Below are 19,039 nucleotides of genomic sequence, written 5' to 3'. Positions count from 1 at the left end.
AATGGGTAAGTTTAGTATATGATGGAAGTAAATTGAAATTTGAAAGTAAATGGTATTATTTTTAGTTAATGGTTCAACACTGATCATGATGAAGACAAAATTATATAATGTCACTTTGGTTGTTGTGTATATATGGATAAATGTAGTGTTTGCCATAGCATTAAAGATATGTTGGCTGGGGATGTGAATGTATATGTACTTTGAATTCAAATGTTGTTGCCATGCTGTTGGCAGACAATTTGAATAATTTGCAACAATATTACAAGTATACAAATGTATTGGTAAAAAGCAAATACTTGAATATATCCTGATAGAATATATCATAAATTTGGGGAAATTAATTCTGAAATTTTAAGTATGCAAATGCTAGGAAAAAAAATAGATAGCTTTTGATTTCTTGTCAAGAACTAATGCTTGAAGAAGTAAAAATGGCTATGTCACTTACATAAGTTGGAGTATGTTAGGAGAAAGCTAAACTGCAGCGGGATAGAGAGAGGAGAAGGAGGAGGAAGAGGAGGAGGAGGAGATTGGTACAAGAATGAATGGATGTTGAAAGATTCTGGATTGAATACATGAAAGAAGTTAATTGAATTAGTCTGGTCAGCTAGAGAAAGAATGGGCATCAAAACATAGAAAGAACAGTTGCAGGAATTGGGTATGTCTGTTTTAATGAAAATAAGGACTAGTGGTGACATGATAGCAGTGTTCCAATATCTAATATCAGTGTTCCAATATCTCAGGAACTGCTACAAAGAAGAGGGAGTCAACCTATTACCCAAAGCACCTGAAGGCAGGACAAGAAGCAATGGGTGGAAATTAATCAAGGAGAGAACCAATCTAGGACTAAGGAGAAATTTTCTGACAGTTAGAACAACTAATCAGTGGAACAATTTGCCTCCAGAAGTTGTGAGTGTTCCAACATTAAAGGTTTTTAAGAAGAGATTGGACAACCATTTGTCTGAAATGGTATAGGGTTTCCTGCTTGAGCAGCGGTTTGGACTAGATAGAGGAACTCCAAAGTCCCTCCCAATTCTGTTATTCTGTTAATCTGTTAAATTGCAAATTAATATGTGAAAGAAAATGAATGGGTCAAGAAGCAGAGCAGGAAAGCTGACATAGCATAGTTGATAATACCTTCAAAAAGAGGCAAAAAGTTTAAAGAAAAAAATGCAGTATATGAAATGACAACTGTGGTGAAACAAGGATAGTTTTTAATGATCGAAAAATATGGAAAAGTATTCTGAATAATGGTAGTATAAACTTTTCTTTTCTAATATTATTCCTTTAATTTGCTTAGCTTAAAATTTCTTATTCTTTTTAAGCACTCTATGTTATGAGTTGGGGGGGGGGAAACTCATGACTTTGTATATGTTGAAACTTTCAAAGATTAAACTTCTGAGATTTCTTTACTTCCTACGAGACAGCTTTCCTATATAAAAAGTAAATCTGTGTTGTAATTATGTCATCTAGCAATACATTGTTTTTTTAAAAAAGAGTAAAACATGTATTTCTACCACGCCACCCAGGTTCTCAAAACCAGAGCTATTTAGTTCGGTTTGGCTTAAAGACAGCAGTCTAGGTTGTTAATGTGAAGATTTTCCAAACACAACTTTTGAAACAAATATTCAATAAGCAAAAAGCAAATTTACTTGTAGTAGTATGTAATAGAAAGGAGAATTTGTAGCATTAATATATAAAAGCTGACATAGTAAATCTGTTTCATAAATTATAAGAATTCTTCTCACAAAATATATTTTAAAAATCCTAAATGGGAGTGTTTTTTTACTGAACTCTTGCATCTTGTTCTTCACAAATATTTGTAATTGATTATTTCTACTGACTAAAGTTATAATATTTTAAAACTAGTTGTATTATTAAAGGAAATCAATATATTTGTATTTCTTTAAGATCATAGTGAATATAAGAAGTTGGAGAAGAATTAATCTGTGGCTTTTTTCTTCCATGGTGGCTCAGTTGGGTGGGAATCCACAAGGGGAATCCACAAGGAGAGTTTTTTTTTTAAAATTCTAAATAGTATTCACAATTACACAATTGAAACTCCACTGTTTTTAATGTATGTCACAGACAGACATAGGCAACTCTTCACATAATTGCAATTGCTATCTTGATATTTTTGTCTTATCTGTTGACAACCTTCGTTAAAAATTTGATTAATTTCATAATGCTAAATGGCTTTTTATAAAACTTTGCACTGCAGAATCTGTTCAAATTGTATAATTGGATTTTGATTGTTGCTAAATTGTATGTAAACTTCAATGTAAGCATTAAAAGGGTATTAAAAGGCTACTTTTACAACTCTAAAGAAAAAGTTGGACTTGCCAAACTGTATTATTCAATGATTTGGACAAGGGGATAGATGGGGAACTCATCACATTTGCAGATGACACCAAGCTGAACAGGAATAACCAACACTCCAGAAGATAGGCTTACAATACAGAAAGATCTTGACAGACTTGAACATTGGGCGCTATCTAATTAAAGGAAATTCAGGGATGAAAAAAGTAATGTTAGGCAAGAAAAATAAAATGCACAGATAGTGTATATTTGGTACCTCGCTCAATAATAGTAATTGTGAGAGGGATCTTGGAGCCCTAGGGGACAATCGTTTAAATATGGGTTCTGATGCCGGAGCTCATGGTTCCAGGGCGAATGCGCATGTGCGAGTGGCTCCCTTCCTCGCACTGAGCAACGGCAGGTTTACGGGAAGTTGCTCACAAAAGCGGAAAGTGCGATGGACTTTTCGGACCGTCGGCTACCGTTTCCCTGCCAGCTCGCTTGCGAAAGGACCCTGGAAACCGAGTCGTGGCTGGTGCCTTGCTAAGAATTCCCCGCCTTCCTGATGATGTCACCAGCCTCACCAGCCATAAACCTCACTGCACGTCACTGGTGCAGAGAAGAGCAACAAAGATGATTAGGGGACTGGAGGCTAAACCATATAAACAACGGTTGCTGGAATTGGGTATGTCTACTTTAATGAAAAGAAGAACTAGGAGTGACATGATATCTTAGGGGTTGCCACAAAGAAGAGGGAATCAATCTATTCTCCAAAACACCTGAGGGCAGGAGAAGAAGCAATGGGTGGAAACTAAACAAGGAGAAAAGCAACCTAGAACTAAGGAGAAATTTCCTGACAGTTAGAACAATTAATCAGTGGACAAACTTGCCTCCAGAAGTTGTGAACGCTCCAACACTGGAAGTTTTTAAGAAGAGATTGGATAACCATTTGTCTGAAATGATATGTTTCCTGCCTAAATGGGGGCTTTGACTTGAAGGTCCTTTTCAATTTTGTTATTCTATTATTTTGTTATTCTATTCTGTTCTGTTCTTGTTCTGTTCTGTTCATGCATTATAAAGATTTAGTCATTTACTGTGCTATCAACCAGTTCAAATCATGAAAATTCCAAAAAGTCATCTGCTAGAACTAGGTCCTTTCAATGGGGCTCAATGAAAGACTGAGTGTGGAAGATGAAAAGAAAGTCAATTAACTTGGTAGAAATAGAATTGGATGAAAAAGATCTGATGAGATCTGATAATTACTATTAGAGTGCATTGTTGGGAAACAGCTTCAGGCCTTTATATATATTATATGTTAGTAAAAATGGGCATCCTGATATTTCATGGAAGTAACCAAGGTGAGAAAATGAACTTAGCATAAGAGAAGTTATGAATCTGGAAAGAAATTCATAATAAAAGAGTTCCAGTGGCTACCAATTCTTAAATATTACTCTATTGAGATTTTAATACAAAATGATACATAAACTAATATTTAAATGGAAGCAAGGGAGGGAGGGAGGGGAGGAAGTGTAAGAAAAAAGAAATAAAATATAAAGATATAGCTTCTGGTTTGTTTTATAGTAGTCAGAAATATAAATTTGCCTCCTATTCTATTATTACAACATCACTTTCATATTTTCAATAATCTATTTTTTGTAATTATAAATTCTTTTTTTTTCTGCTTCATGCAAAAAAGTCTAGAAGGTATTTCCAGTTAGCAATAAATTTTTGCTAATATCTTTTCTCTAATCAAAGATGTCAATTTGGCAATCTGGACAAATTTCATCATCTTTAAAATCCATTTTTCTATTGTGCATGATCTTGAATCTTTTCACTTTTGTGTGCATAATAATTGCAACTATCATATATAAAAGGCCGTTACTTAATTTTCAAGACTAATTCCAGGTAATGGGGTTGATTTTGAAAATACTAGAAGACTTGGTCTTGATGTATAAAGAATTCACACCCTCGTATATGTTTGTCCAGATATTAAGTTTGTTTAAGACTGTCTCTGCAGACTATCCTATTAATAGAAATTAGATGAATTAGTGCACCCAATTTATATAATTGTCATCAGAAATGTTCAGCTGGAATGTATTTTAGAAGCCAAAAGTAAGTTATTCTGGAACACCATTTTGTTGACTTGGTTATTATGAATATATTCCCATTTTCATTTTAAGATTTTAAAAAGTTGTTACCTTTATGGATAATTTCTGATGAAGAATGGCATACACATAAGCTCTCAGCTTGTGACTCTTCATTTAATAATAATTCAACCTTCTGATAAAAAGTAACATACAAGCAGCCCTTGAAGTTAAATTAGCACTGGCCATGTGATTGTTCACTTTATTACCACACTGAGGACAGAAATTCTGGTCCCAATTGTGATTGTAAGTTGAGGACTTTCTGTATAAAACAACAAGCAAACAAAAGTGCATATTCTTGAATTATTACACTTGTGTAATTCTGAATATTTGGAAAACTGGACCATAATCCAGAAGAATATATGCCACAAAATATTATTTTGTGTTGTTTATTCAATGTGTATTTCACTTGATCACAACAGTGTTGACAACATTGAACAAAACGAAGTGTGACTACTTTCATTCAGAGTTTTTGGATACCAACAAAAATCTGTGCATGCATAATAGCACAATAATTATGCAAAGACAGCATGAAGTAATTATGTGAAGTTCCAAAATGTTCTCAATACTATTGATTTCATTTCCAAGTGTTTTATATGGCTGACATGTAATGAGAATCAAAACAATATGCCAGTAGATATGGGAAAGCCTTGTATTAAAAACTGCTTTCCTCTTCTAGGTTTTATCCCATTAGATAAGTAATAAAAGGTTTCCCTTTTGTTTTAATGAAAGCCAAATGTAGAACTAGTAATTGCACTGTTTGCAGTAAGGTAAAATTTCAGTTCTGCACATGGCAGCAATGCCCTTCAGGTTTTGATTAATGGTGGTCAAACCACACAAGAGGCATTTCAAGCAACCACCCACTGCAGAAATCCAAAAACTGTCTTCCACTGTTCTGTTTACATTCCTCTCTGCTAAATTGCACACATGTTATAAGGAAATAGTCACTTGTGGCTCTTGATGTGCCTTATATAACATGGAATTAAGAAAAAAACAGAATTGGTTTCAGTTGTTCTGAAATACGGGTTTTTATGATGAGTTCTTATTTCCAGATTACGCTTTTGAAAAATGTCTCCTTATTTCTGGTCCTTTCTTCTCTATTTCACTGTCTTGAACAGAGTTGATCTTAGAACCAGGTGTCAAAGTCAAGGCCTGGAGGCCGGATCTGGCTCACAGGGTGCTTAGATCTGGCTCACAAGGCCACCCTGGAAACAGTGAAAATGTAGCTCGGGAAGGTTCTATGTGACTGAGCTCTGTTTTTGCTGGCAGTGGGTTGCAGGAGGTCATTGCAGCTGAAAACACAGCTGAAAACGCAGCTCAGGAGCCCACTCTGGGACTACACTCTATGGTTGTGGGCTGGCTGCAGGAAGACAACAGCCAGCCCACAACCATAGAGCATAGTCCCAGAGCGGCCGCTGCCGGAAGACTCGGCAGCGGATCTCCGGAGTTTGGAAGCCAGTTATGTTCGGAGTATCGCAGTGGCAGCAGCAGAGGGTCGGTGGTGGCGCCCTGGCCCAGCCTTGCAGGGAGAGTTGGGCATGGTGAGGCAGGGAGGCACGCGAGCTGGAGGCAGAACAAGTGCTCACGCAATCTCTCTTTCCAGCCGGGCAGAGAGCCATGTGGCTTAGCACCTTTGGGATATTACTGGGTCGGTGAGTGGCGCTCTGTCCGGCTGGAAAGGGGCATTGCTGGGCGGCTGCTTGTGAGACCCCCGCTCCAGCTGGGCCCAGTGCCACCCACCAACCTAGCAGTATCCCAAAGGCGTCAAGCAATGTGAGCGCTTTTGTCCCCCTTCCCCTCCCGCTCCTGCAGCTTTGCACCTTTGGGATATCGCTAGGCTGGTGAATGGTGCTCTGCCTGGCTGGAAGGGGGGGTTGTCCAGGGGGCTTATTATTGGGGGAGGTTGTATATTTTTGCCCACAGGAAAAATATGGCATGGTCTTATTATCAGGGCATGTCATAATTTCGGGGAAACGCGGTACATGCAGCACATATATGAATCAGCATACAAATTCCTGTAATCGAATTTCTAACAAATTTCTGAAAGCATGGATAGGAAGTAAGGAGGAAACAAAGTATAATAGAAAATCTCCTGAGTCTTGGTGACAGGGAAAAACATGAGAAAGAGAGCAACCTTGTCTTCATTATACTAGGTATAAATTGACTTGAAGAATTGCTTTGACAAACATTAACAATTCTCTTATCATATTCTTCTAGCAATAAGGCTTTTTACAAAAATCCCTGGTTATTTTCCTTTCCTAGATTCTGTGGGAAGAAAGTGACTTTCACAATACTTTAAACATATTCTAGATCAGTTATGGCGAACCTTTTAGCCACAGAATGCCCAAAATCGGAAACCCGAAGACAGCTGGCCGGCGTGCACATGCCTGTTTTTGGCCATTTTGGGGGCCGTTTTTTGTTTTTCTGCCAGACTGCCAAAAACAGACTAAAAACAGCCTAAAAGCGGCCTCCAAAATGGCCCAGAAATGGCCTGTTTTGGGGGCGTTTTTTACTGTTTTCAAGCCGTTTTCTGGTGCTGACAGTGGCGTTCATGTCCACAGAGAGGGCTCTGCGTGCCACCTCTGGCACCTGTGCCATAGGCTTGCCATCACGGTTCTAGGTCATTCTTACCATCCACATCACTTACTAGCCATGGCCATATCTGAGCTCAATAAACCTCAAAGAACAAACAAAGAACAGCTTAAGCCTTAAGTTGACATCTTGGATGAAAGTGATAGGAAACTGGAGATATCAGTAACTCAATCAAAATCATAAGAAATCCCTTCAGGATATGGAAATTCTTTACACACACAAAATACTCAGACCCATCACTCAAAGTCAACATCTTTACACACAAAATGGTTGATATTCACCAAGGTGGCAAGCCTATTTAGGTAAACATTCCTTTCAAGATACCAGAGATTATACCCATTACTTATAATAAAAAATATCCCTTCTTTTCTGTGACTACCACTTCTAACTGTAATGTTAATTAAGCAAGAAGGTAGTTTACAAATGTGATTTCATGATCCTGGGACAGGGTCATAAATACCCTCCAGTTGCCAAGCTCCCAAATTATGACTATGTGACCATGGGAATCAGTGTTGGAATTCAACTGGTGTAAGAACTGATTTACTGAGCGCACGTTTCACAGTGCATTTGAAAACAGCTCTAAAATTTACTTTCTACTACAGCTCCAGTGAGTAAAACAGTTGACGCACAGCAATCCGCTCTGCTGCGCCTATCAGCTGGGTTCAAACAAAAGAAATATAGGACAAAGTAGCGCAGGAGCAGGTGATTGCTGGAACTACCGGTTCTCCCAAACCGGTCCGAACCGGCTGAATCCCACCCCTGCTGCAACAGACAGGAGTGTGAAAATTGATCATAAGTCCATATTTTCCGTGCCATTGTAACTTTGAACAGTCACTAAATGAACTTCCTGTATACATTTTCCTCAGAACTGGAAAAATAACTTATCCTCAATAAAAGGTCTTGCTTTTGTTACCCATTGAAAACAGTAAAAGTACTGTGTGTTCTCTACACACAGGAGGAGGAGGAGGAGCTTCCGGCGATGGCGGTCGCCTTTCTGAGCTCCTAAGTTCATCATGGAGCTCCCGACCGGGTAGGGGGTTGCTGCCGGCCCTCATGTCATCGGAGGGCCGAGAATTGGACAGCCCGACCACCCTGGCTTGTTTTGGGCCCGTTTTGGCCCACCAGGGTGGCCGGAGGAGATCGGAGGGAAGAAGGAGCGGAGTGGCTGTAAGCGGCTGAGGAGGAAGCCGTGAAGGAATGGCGGTGGCGCGCGCAGTGCGGCGCAGCATTTAAACTGCGCTGGCGGCAAAAATGGTTAAAAAAATAAATACAATGGCACCTGAGAGAACAAGGAGACACCGGAGGTACCGGAGCCACTCTATGACACCGGAGAGAACAACGAGGCACCAGAGGCACCGGAGAGGTGAGCAGGGCAGGGAGGCAGCCGGGAACGGCAAAGGGAGACGGCTGTGGCGACGGACGTGTGGAAAGAGCCGCAGCCAGGGACTCCTCTATGGCATTTGGCCGTAGACTGGCTGCTCCCATGCTCCCAGGAACTTGGTGAATTTTTTGAGAACTGTGAGAGCTTTACCCTAAACTGCGGAGAACATTGGGGCGCCGGATGGGGGGCCATGGTGAGTGTGCCCACTGGGTGCTTTGGCTGGGAACCAGAAGTGAGGGTGAAGATCTAAAACAACGGCTGGGGGCGGCTTGGAACTTCAGAGGCCACTGGAGGCCTTGCTTCAGGGCTATGGATGGGCCTGAGTGACTGCCTAGACTAAGAACACTGGGCCAATAATGCCCCCCCCCACTAAGGAACCCACATCCATCTGCAACTGTATCCATCTCCAACCACCTTGGACTATCTCCCATTTTTCTGACATTTCTGCCTTGCTTCACTATTTGGGAATATTTGAACATTCCCCCCCCCCCCCGCCTTCTTTCCAAGTACTATCTGGATATTAAAGCCTCCAGCTCCCCATTGAGACCTTAGCCCTCCGGCTATTAACTTTTTATCATCAGCACCCTTACCCAATTGGGTTTTTAACATTTTATCAATTTATTCAAGGTTAGACCTGCTCCGCCTGCGGGAGGCCCCTCTCTCGCAGGTATGGCCCTTGGCTCTTTCAAGGGCCTGCCTTGATGACGGGTTTGTGAACCCCGAGAGGTGGAAGAAACGGAAGCTGAGGGGATTTTTATCCAAATGTTTTGCATTGCTTTTAGGGGGTTCCAGGGAGGGGGGGTGGGTTAACCAGGCTGGGAGGGAAGCCAGCGCCAGACGAACGGGTGAGTCCAGGAGGGAAGTGAGCGGGGTGGGGGGGAGAAGGAACAAGTTATTCCAGCAGAGGGTTGTTTTATTACATCGGTCGCGGGGATGGGGGGATGCGAGGACAAGAGAAGATCACAAGGTCGGTTGGGAGACCGTGGCTGTTGGCTACGCCCGGTCGTTTGTACCAACCCCCGCAGACTAGGTGGTCAGGAACTACAGAGCCAGGGCCTGCGGCTGATGCTTTGCAATGCAAGGTCCGTAACCAACAAGGCCCCCCTCATTAGTGAGTTGATCTCTGAGGGGGAGCTGGACCTTGCAGGGATAACGGAGACCTGGTTGGGCCACGAGGGTGGTTTACCTCTCGTGGAAATGTGCCCACCGGGTTTCCGTGCATTCCATCAACCTCGGGCCCTGGGTAAGGGTGGTGGGGTGGCGGTAGTTATACGGGATGGTCTAGAACCGAGAGAGTTCACTGTCCCTCAGATACCCGGTTGTGAGTCCCTAGGTGTGAAATGGGGCCCAGGGAGGCAGTTGGGCCTGCTGATTGTATACTTGGCTCCTCGCTATACATCAGCGGCCCTGCCCGAGCTCCTCGAGCTGATCTCAGAGACGGCGGTTGAGATCCCCAGGCTTTTGGTTATGGGGGACTTCAACCTGCCATCGACGGGACCAGCATCTGAGGTGGCTCGGGAGTTCATGGCTTCCATGACAGCCATGGGCCTGACCCAATTAATTCAGGGCCCCACACACGAGGGCGGTCACACACTGGACCTTGTTTTTGTATCTGAACAGTGGACGAGTGATCTGGGAATAGGGGATTTAGTTATTACTCCCCTGTCATGGTCAGATCACTCATGTCTCCGGCTCGACTTCCCTGGCGCTACCCTCCACCGCGAGGAGGCGGAGCCAGTCTGTCCAAGCTGGTACCACCCCAAGCACCTGATGGAACCGGATAGGTTCCAGACGGAGCTTGGGCCACTACCTGTAGCCCTGACCCGCGCTCGGTCGGAGGACCTAGCGGCCGCCTGGAATAGGGCGGCGGCTGGGGCCTTGGACCGGGTTGCGCCTTTGCGACCTCTCCTGCGGCAGCGATCCACCCGAGCTCCGTGGTACACCGAGGAGCTGAGGGTGATGAAGCGCCATAGGAGACGTCTAGAGAGCAGGTGGAGATCCTCACGCTCCGAGTCTGATCGAACACAGGTAAGAGCCTATTTACGGACCTACCTTGTGGCATTGAGAGCGGTCAAACGTAGACATTGGGCCGCTCTTATTGTGTCCGCGGATAACCGCCCTGCCGCCCTGTTTAGGGTGACCCCCTCCCTCTTGTCACAGGGGGCGCGGGGGGCACCCTTGCAGGGTAGAGCAGAGGAGTTTGGGGAATATCTGCAGGACAAAGTCGCTCAGATCCGGAGCGGATGGGCCCCCTCCAGTGGTCCGGACGAGCCGTCAACAGTGAGTCTTGTGAGACCATTCTGGGAGGAGTTTGACTCTGTTGCCCCCAAGGATTTGGACAGGTTGCGTGGACGGCTGCGACCCACCACATGTTCAATGGACCCTTGTCCCTCCTGGCTGGTTCTGGCATCCTGGGAGGTGACACGAGGCTGGCTTCTGGGCCTGGTGAACGCCTCATTGGGTGAGGGATCCTTACCAACTGCCTTGAAAGAGGCGGTGGTGAGGCCCTTACTCAAGAGGCCTTCACTGGACCCAATGGAGCTAGCTAATTATCGTCCAGTCTCCAACCTTCCCTTTTTAGCGAAGGTTGTTGAGAATGTGGTGGCACAGCAATTTCCACGACACCTTGACGAATCCGAATATCTAGACCCACGCCAGTCCGGCTTCCGACCCGGGCACAGCACAGAGACAGCCTTGGTCGTGCTGGTTGATGATCTCTGGAGGGCCAGAGATAGAGGCTGTTCCTCTATCCTGGTCCTATTAGACCTCTCAGCGGCTTTTGATACCATCGACCATGGTATCCTATTGCGCCGGCTGGAGGGGGTGGGAGTCGGAGGCACCGTCTTAGGTTGGTTCGGCTCCTACCTCTCCGACCGGTCACAATGTGTGTTGACAGGGGGGCAGAGGTGGACCCTGAGGCCACTCACCTGCGGGGTGCCGCAGGGGTCGGTCCTCTCGCCCCTCCTGTTCAACGCATATGTGAAGCCACTGGGTGAGATCATCCGTGGTTTTGGGGTTGAATATCATCTGTACGCTGATGATACTCAGCTGTACATTTCAACCCCAAACCACCCCAGAGAGGCTGTCGAAGTGATGTCCCGGTGTTTGGAAGCCGTCGGGGTCTGGATGGGGGACAACAGACTCAAACTCAACCCCTCCAAGACTGAGTGGCTGTGGCTACCGGCACCTCGGTTCAGCCAGCTGACTCCAACGCTGGCCATAGAGGGCGAACAATTGCCCCCTGTGGAACGTGCGCGCAATTTGGGCATCCTCCTAGATGCCCGGCTGTCAATGGATGACCATGTGGCAGCTGTGGCAAGGGGGGCGTTCCACCAGTTTTGCCTGGTGCGCCAATTGCGCCCCCTTCTGGACCGGGATGCCCTACGCACGGTCACTCATGCACTGGTGATGTCTCGCCTGGACTCTCTACATGGGGCTTCCCTTGGGACGCGCCCGAAGACTGCAGCTAGTCCAGAACGCAGCCACGCGGGCAGTCATGTGAAGTACCAGGTACTCCCACGTAACACCGCTCCTGCGCGAGCTGCACTGGCTGCCTGTGGTTTTTCGGGTGCGTTTCAAGGTTTTGACCACCATCTTTAAAGCGCTCCATGGCACAGGACCTAGCTACCTGCGGGATCGCATCCTCCCACACACATCCCTGCGGCCAATTCGCTCTCACAGGGAGGGGCTTCTCCTGGTGCCGTCCACTAGGCAATGCCAACGGGCGACACCAAGGAGTAGGGCCTTCTCTGTGATGGGCCCAACCCTCTGGAATGACCTCCCCCCCGACGTTAGAACCACCACCAACTTCCGCTCCTTCCGACAGAAATTGAAGACACACCTGTTCCGACTGGCTGGCCTGGCATAACTATAACGTCTACCTCCTGGCAAACATATTTTTTACTGGTTTTTTAGGGGGATTGTTCTTTTAAATTTAATTTTATAGGATAATTGTTGGGGTTTTAAATTTCCAAATTTTAAATTATTTACTTAGCAGTACAGTTCTGTAAATCTTTTTATCCTCCTCTTATGTATTTATTTATCTATTTACTTAATAATTTTAATTGTCTACTTTTATAGCTATTTATGATGTATTTCTGTATGGACTGTACACCGCCCCGAGGCCCTTTCGGGAGAGGGGGCGGTCTATAAGCGTTAAGAAATAAATAAATAAATAAATACTTCCATTTCATTGCTGAAGGACTTTGAGGATTTAGCTCCTGCTTTGGGAAAGCCCATTACTGACAACACATGCCTCACAAGAAAAATATTTTTAAAATAAAGGAAATCCATCACACACACACACACACACACACACACACACACACACACACACACACACACCTATATATTTGATATGAATTCCAAGACAAATCTTTTTCACTCAAGGTGGGCCAAGGAAACCAAAAGGTTGGATACTATGCAAAAGTGAAATTGACATACTTCCTTACAAGTACATACAAGTCAATTTAATTACAGAGGAAACACTGATTTATAGGTACAACATTTATTTTCATTTTAACTACTTAGATAAAGAATAAAAATGGGACAATTGAGTTTTAACTTTCATAATGGATGTTTAAACCACTTAGCAGTAGTTTCCCAATGTAGGCTGACCCGCTAAAATATTTTAGTTGATCAGAAATTGAGAGAATCTTTTTTGTTTGATTTTGAATTAGTAAGATGTGGTTACTGAAGCCAAATCTTGTAAATGTGATTCACTAAATTCAAATTCTGAATCTGGACCACAATTCTCAATATTCCCAACTAGTATGGCACTGGCAATAATTCTGCAAGTTGACATCCAAACATCTGGAGGGATCTTTTCATATGGACCTTTCTTACACATGTGCATCTTTTCATATTTGGAATGGTCTACCTAAGTATTGGAATAATTGAATCACAAAGTTCAAAGAGATTATTTCATACACTGAACCCTCTGCTCAGTGCAGAGGTCTTATAGAGGAAATCAGAATTAATGTTGATGAAGGAATGCAAATGTCATGGCCCCACCGGAGCCTGAGTCTGCAGAGACCGAGTCGGAACTGGGGCCTACAGAAGTATAGGGGGCAGCCTCATTGGCTCCAGAGGAATGCAGGGAGGAGCATGATGAGCCAGCACTGGGTCCTTCGGGCCTGGGACAGCTTGCCAGCAGGGAAAAATGGGGGCAGGAGAGAGGGAGGAAGAGAGGACAGGCAGTGGAAATGAGAAGCAATAGAGTCAGGCGATCAAGGAGTGCCCCCTCCTGATCTCTGAGCATGGAGAGTGGAGATGAGGTGGGAGCAGAACAGGCTGACCCGATGACTTGGGAGGAGAGTTCCCCTCCCCTCTTCACAAGGCATACCTGGGGACTGAGACTTAAGGAGATGCTATAGGGAGGGGCGCTTGTCAGGAACAAGCACTGAATTCATGGACTTTTGTGTGCTGTTGTCGATGTCTGGAGTTCACTGGACTTATTGCCTTCGTTGACTTGTTCCTTTCGTTCGTTAGACTTCTTGCCTTAAAGCCGTTATGCTAACAGCATTTTGCTGGACTACTTGCAGCTAGAGGCTGCTGGAAGTCTGTGTGTGATTGCTTTGGGGATTGCCATAAATGTGGGAGCATTTGGGGGAAAGTTGGAGCAATAAAGGGGAATTTGAACTATCAGCTGGCTCTGTTGCCTCCATGCCTTGTCTCAGGTCATCACAGCAAGTGGATAAAAGAGACAATAAATAAACATCTCAGTTTGGGAAAGGTGGGAGTGTGAGAAAAAGACTCAAAATAAGACTGTTATTATACCCTACAAAAATAAAATTTAAATATTCTTGAAGGGCTGACGAATCTAAACAAAAGTTTCTCTGACAAGTAAGTGTTTAATTTCTGCTTCAGTATCTTCAATGAAGGGAAGCCCACCCCCTCTCTAAAATTCACCTTTGGATAATTGCTATTGCTGACATCCTTTAAGGAGTCCATGGTCTGCCTCCTTCTTAAGAAGCCATCATGAGATTCCATCATACTGGACAATTTTTATCCCTTTTCCCAACTTCAAGTGGTTGTGCTGCAGCTCCCGAGAATCATGGATGACATATCTAGACTGCTTTCAATCAGGCTTCAGGTAATGGGATAGAAACAGCATTGGTTGTACTTGTGGATGATGTCTGGCAAAAGCAGGATGGTGGTAGTGAATCCATCCTTGTGTGTCCAAACACACTTGGTCATTAAAAAATTCTATTCTATTCTATTCTATTCTATTATTCTATTCTATTCTATTCCCATTCCATTCTTCCATTCCATTCCATTCTATTCAGCATATAAAATATTGTAACAAGTTAAATTAAAGAAATTTAAAAAATCTAACACACAAGAAAAGTGCTGAAAGGTAAATCTGTTTATATTCTCAAGTAATTTTGAGAATTGAGTTATACTTCTACTTTACTCTGAGTCAGATCTAAGTCTAAGCTTGCAGAGAGTTAGGTTGATCAAGCAGTTACGGCACCAAACTAGAAATCAGCAGACCATGAGTTCTAATCCTGCCTTAGCATAAAAGCAAACTGGATGACCTTGGGCCACTCACTTTTTATCAGCCCATCTCACATTACAAGGATTGATGTTGCCAGGAAATAAAGAAGAGGAAGGAGTATTAGAATAGAATAGAATAGAATAGAATTCTTTATTGGCCAAGTGTAATTGGACACAAGGAATTTGTCTTTGGTGCATATGCTCTCAGTGTACATAAGAAAAATAAAATACATTCATCAAGAATAAAAAGATACAGCACTTAGTGATAGTCAAGGTTACTAATAAGCTATCAAATCGTACTAAGAAATAAATAAAAACAATATAAATTGAAAGATAGAAGCAACATGGTTATAGTCATAAGTGGGGAGAGATAGATACTAGGAAGGAAAAGAATAATAATAGTAATACAGTCTTAGTAAATTATTGACAGTGTTACGGGAATTAGTTGTTAAGCAGAGATATGTTCACTACTTTGAGTTGTTTATATTAATAATAAAGGTGGAATATAAATAGATAAAGTATAGATGAGATGAAGAATCTTATTTTTATGACACAAAAATGTTAATGCAAGTTTCCCCCCCTAAATTTTGCTTATCTTAAAGCCAGGCATGTTTTTGTTCTATGACAACTCTTTGAAACTCTGATGAGATTCGTCCATCCTTACTACTATATTATTATTTTTATTCCTTAATGCATTCGCTGGGTGGGAGGAACCATGGTAAAAATTCAAGCAACCTTGCAAGCAATCCCAGATCTTGAAATATCGGGAGTTTTGGCAGAAGGAAGAGTGCTACAATCCATGCTAACTCCCCAATTATTTCATCAAAGAACACTTCTACACTGTAATCATTTGCTTATCAAGGACCTGACAATTCAAGAGATGGATTGGGTTTAATCTTATCTAAGAAAACAAAACATGGGTCTTTTCAAGGACCAGATGCTTGAAATGTTGAACTTCTGTGCTGAAGACAATGTATCTTTAAACACCCAGTGCTGGGAATTATGCTCTATGATAACTTGCTGCTCATAACTACTTGAAATATTTGATTAGTTCCCTTAGAAACAGAACTGGATGCATGCATTGTTGTTTAACCCCAGTTTGTTGAACAAACCATAAATGACCATGCTTAGACATCTTGTTAAACTGAAGGATTTATTGCACTCTAGGCAATTTTGACTAATGATGTAATATGCCACTGATGCAGTTTTGCATTTTTATAATGATTTGGAAAGAAGAATGGCGTTTGTGCACCCTAAGCTTTAGTGCCCTTGGCTAGTGTCTGCCTGCGCTTAGTCTAAGGTGGTCTTGATGCCAAGTTATATTTATGGTTTATAAATCACAATATCACATCATACATCATGTGTTGCCAAATCAAACTAACCACAATAGGGTCTTAACACAATATTTAGATGGATTTTTGGAAGTTTCCAGATTTTTTTTTAGCTGCCTATCTTATTATGGAATTTACAGTGAAACCATATTTATTATCTTTCACTTGTAGTCTTCCAGTGTTTTCCCATATTTATTGGGGGGGAAATCAGTTGAAAAGAAAGAAATTTCAACTTTCTCTATGTATAAAAAAAACCATGGTAATCTAAACAAGCAGGGCTCATTAAATCTGTCCAGATCTGTCACAAAATTTTAAATGCATTCATTTAATCATCCTTATTCCAGTGGAAATTTGTTTCATCTGCATAGAATTGTAGTTAGTTGACATCATCAGGAGAGAAAGCAAATATATTGTAAAGCTACCTCCTATCATTCTTCAAGGCATTGTGTTTTTTCTTTTTGTTTTAGATGAATTTAGTTGTTGGTTCTTAAATGGAAATACCTATATCCTATGTCTTAAAAATATTATGGCATATTAGTTTTATTTAGTACTTAAATTGCCAATAACAAGAAATAATAAATTTAATTGCAGTGAATTTTTGTGGAGATATTTTAAAGGGAATTCAGATATATTTTATGTTATTTTAAAATTATTTTAAAAATACAATTAATTAGCATTACTGATGACTCACCATCGATTTAATAGTTGCTGTCAATAACATATTAAAAGCAAAACTTTTCTGACAATTTCTTGAGGGAATACTATGGCTTTCAAGAACAGCATATAGTTTTGGAATCTCCGGTGATATATGCCTCCACTTTATCCTGCTTGTTCACATCTGACTCACTAAATTTTGATTTTTTTTTTAAAAAAAAATTGAAATAAAATGTAGCAATCTGTTAGATTTCCCAACCCTATCCGATTGGATTGGATTGGTTGGCTGATTGTCATTAAGTTGGTTTCAACTTTTAAAACAACATAAATAGATTTCCTCCATAATACCTTTCCTAACTCAGTATCTCCAAAGAAGCACCCATTTCCACTTCCTTGTTGCTAGTTTTTCTCTTTTTCACTTTCCTTCTACCTTTCAAATCATGGAGCTTTGACCAGAGAGTTAGGATTTTGAATGAAGTAAGATATTTTGAATCTCATGTAAAAACCTGGGCATAATTTTGAATGGTCATTGTCAAGGACTACCTCTATCGAATTTTTTTATACTCTGGCTTTCTCAATTATTCATCCTCCATCAACAAATGACCTCTTATGTTCTTTGGCCTTTTCTAAAGTCAGCTTGAACATCTGGCACCTGTTTTACTTAATTGTCATGGATAATCTTAAACATTATTTTGCTAGCATGTGACAATAAGGATTTGCACAATCTGTTAAGTCTCCTTTATTTGGTTTTAGAATTTAGACTGACCTTTTTCAATCTCTTAGCCTCTTTGTAATTGTCCAGATTTGCTGGCAAAGCTCAGTTAACATCTTTATTGATTCTTTTTCTCTTGCTTATTAAATTTCTATAAATATCCCATTAGCCTTTTAGCTTCTGATTTGCTAAAAACTGGAGGGCTAGTTCATCTTCTGGTAAATAGGCTCTTTAAGGTATCTTTGGGAGTTGACATTATTTCAGGACGTTCCCTTCAGTAATTATATTCAAATTATGCATAAAACTCAATTATATCATTATGAATTATATTAGTAATAGCATTGTTTGGTTTTAAAATGAATGTTATTAGGTACAATGTTATTTATATTAGAGTTTGGAATCTATGTATATTGTTAATTCTCTCCAAATCCTTAAATATGTTTTCTTTTTCTTAATATGTTTGTATGGTAACTTTTTAATCCTGATTGAACATTTGCTAAACAGCTAGTTGCATGCTACTGAAAAGTAAACTTCCGTATATCATCCTTCAGAGGATATCTTATTGTTAATATGTCAGAACATTATCACCACATAATTATGAAATGATTAGTCATATGCATTGTTCATTTTCTAATCTTTGCATACTTTGTGTATTTATCCTTTTAAAATATTTGAATTCCAATTCTCTGATTCACCACAAAATGTTATTATACTGATGGGTATTCTTCTTATAGAAAACATAAAGCTTTATTATATAACCTATCCAGCGGACACCAAATTGGATTGCTGCCAGAAATATGATAGAAATACTCTCCTGCAGCTAAATGCTGAAAAGATTCAGCAGTCCAGTCAGTTTATGCTGACTTACAAGAGATCTCAATATTGTTGATCTTGGTGTGTGTGTGCGTGTGTAATGTGACCAATCAGAGTAGCGAGAAATCCATGGTTCAGTATTTATTTAATTATATCATTAACAGTATTTATAACTGCCCAGTCCCAAAAGTCAGCAAGCAACACAAATAAAAAAGAAACAAAACTATACAACTAACAAGTAGTAAGAATTATGAAAACAAAATACTTATAACATACAACCTCAGTCTAGTCAATTGGGATTGAAGTCTCATAGAAATTATCATATATTTCAATACTTTTCAAAGTGATTAAAAGAATAATGTAAAACATTCCTACTTTCTGGGCATTTGACAACCAAAGGACCAAAAAAAAAAAAAAGCCTGCAAGGAACACATAGGAAAAAAGAAAAGTTTCCAATTCTATGTACAATAATTTAATGATTGACTAAACATATATTTGTAAATTTTCTTCAAAAGTTGTGAATTTATATTGATCTCTTGCTTCCCTATAGGATCATCTATACATTCTATGCCCTCTCTTTCTCCCCCACCCTGTGTGTGTGTGTGTGTGTGTGTGTGTG

This window comes from Natrix helvetica (genome assembly GCF_964273705.1).
Source record: "Natrix helvetica genome assembly, chromosome: Z".
NCBI lineage: Eukaryota > Metazoa > Chordata > Lepidosauria > Squamata > Natricidae > Natrix > Natrix helvetica.
The sequence above is the reverse complement of the archived record's forward strand: the minus strand, read 5'-3'. Positions refer to the sequence as shown.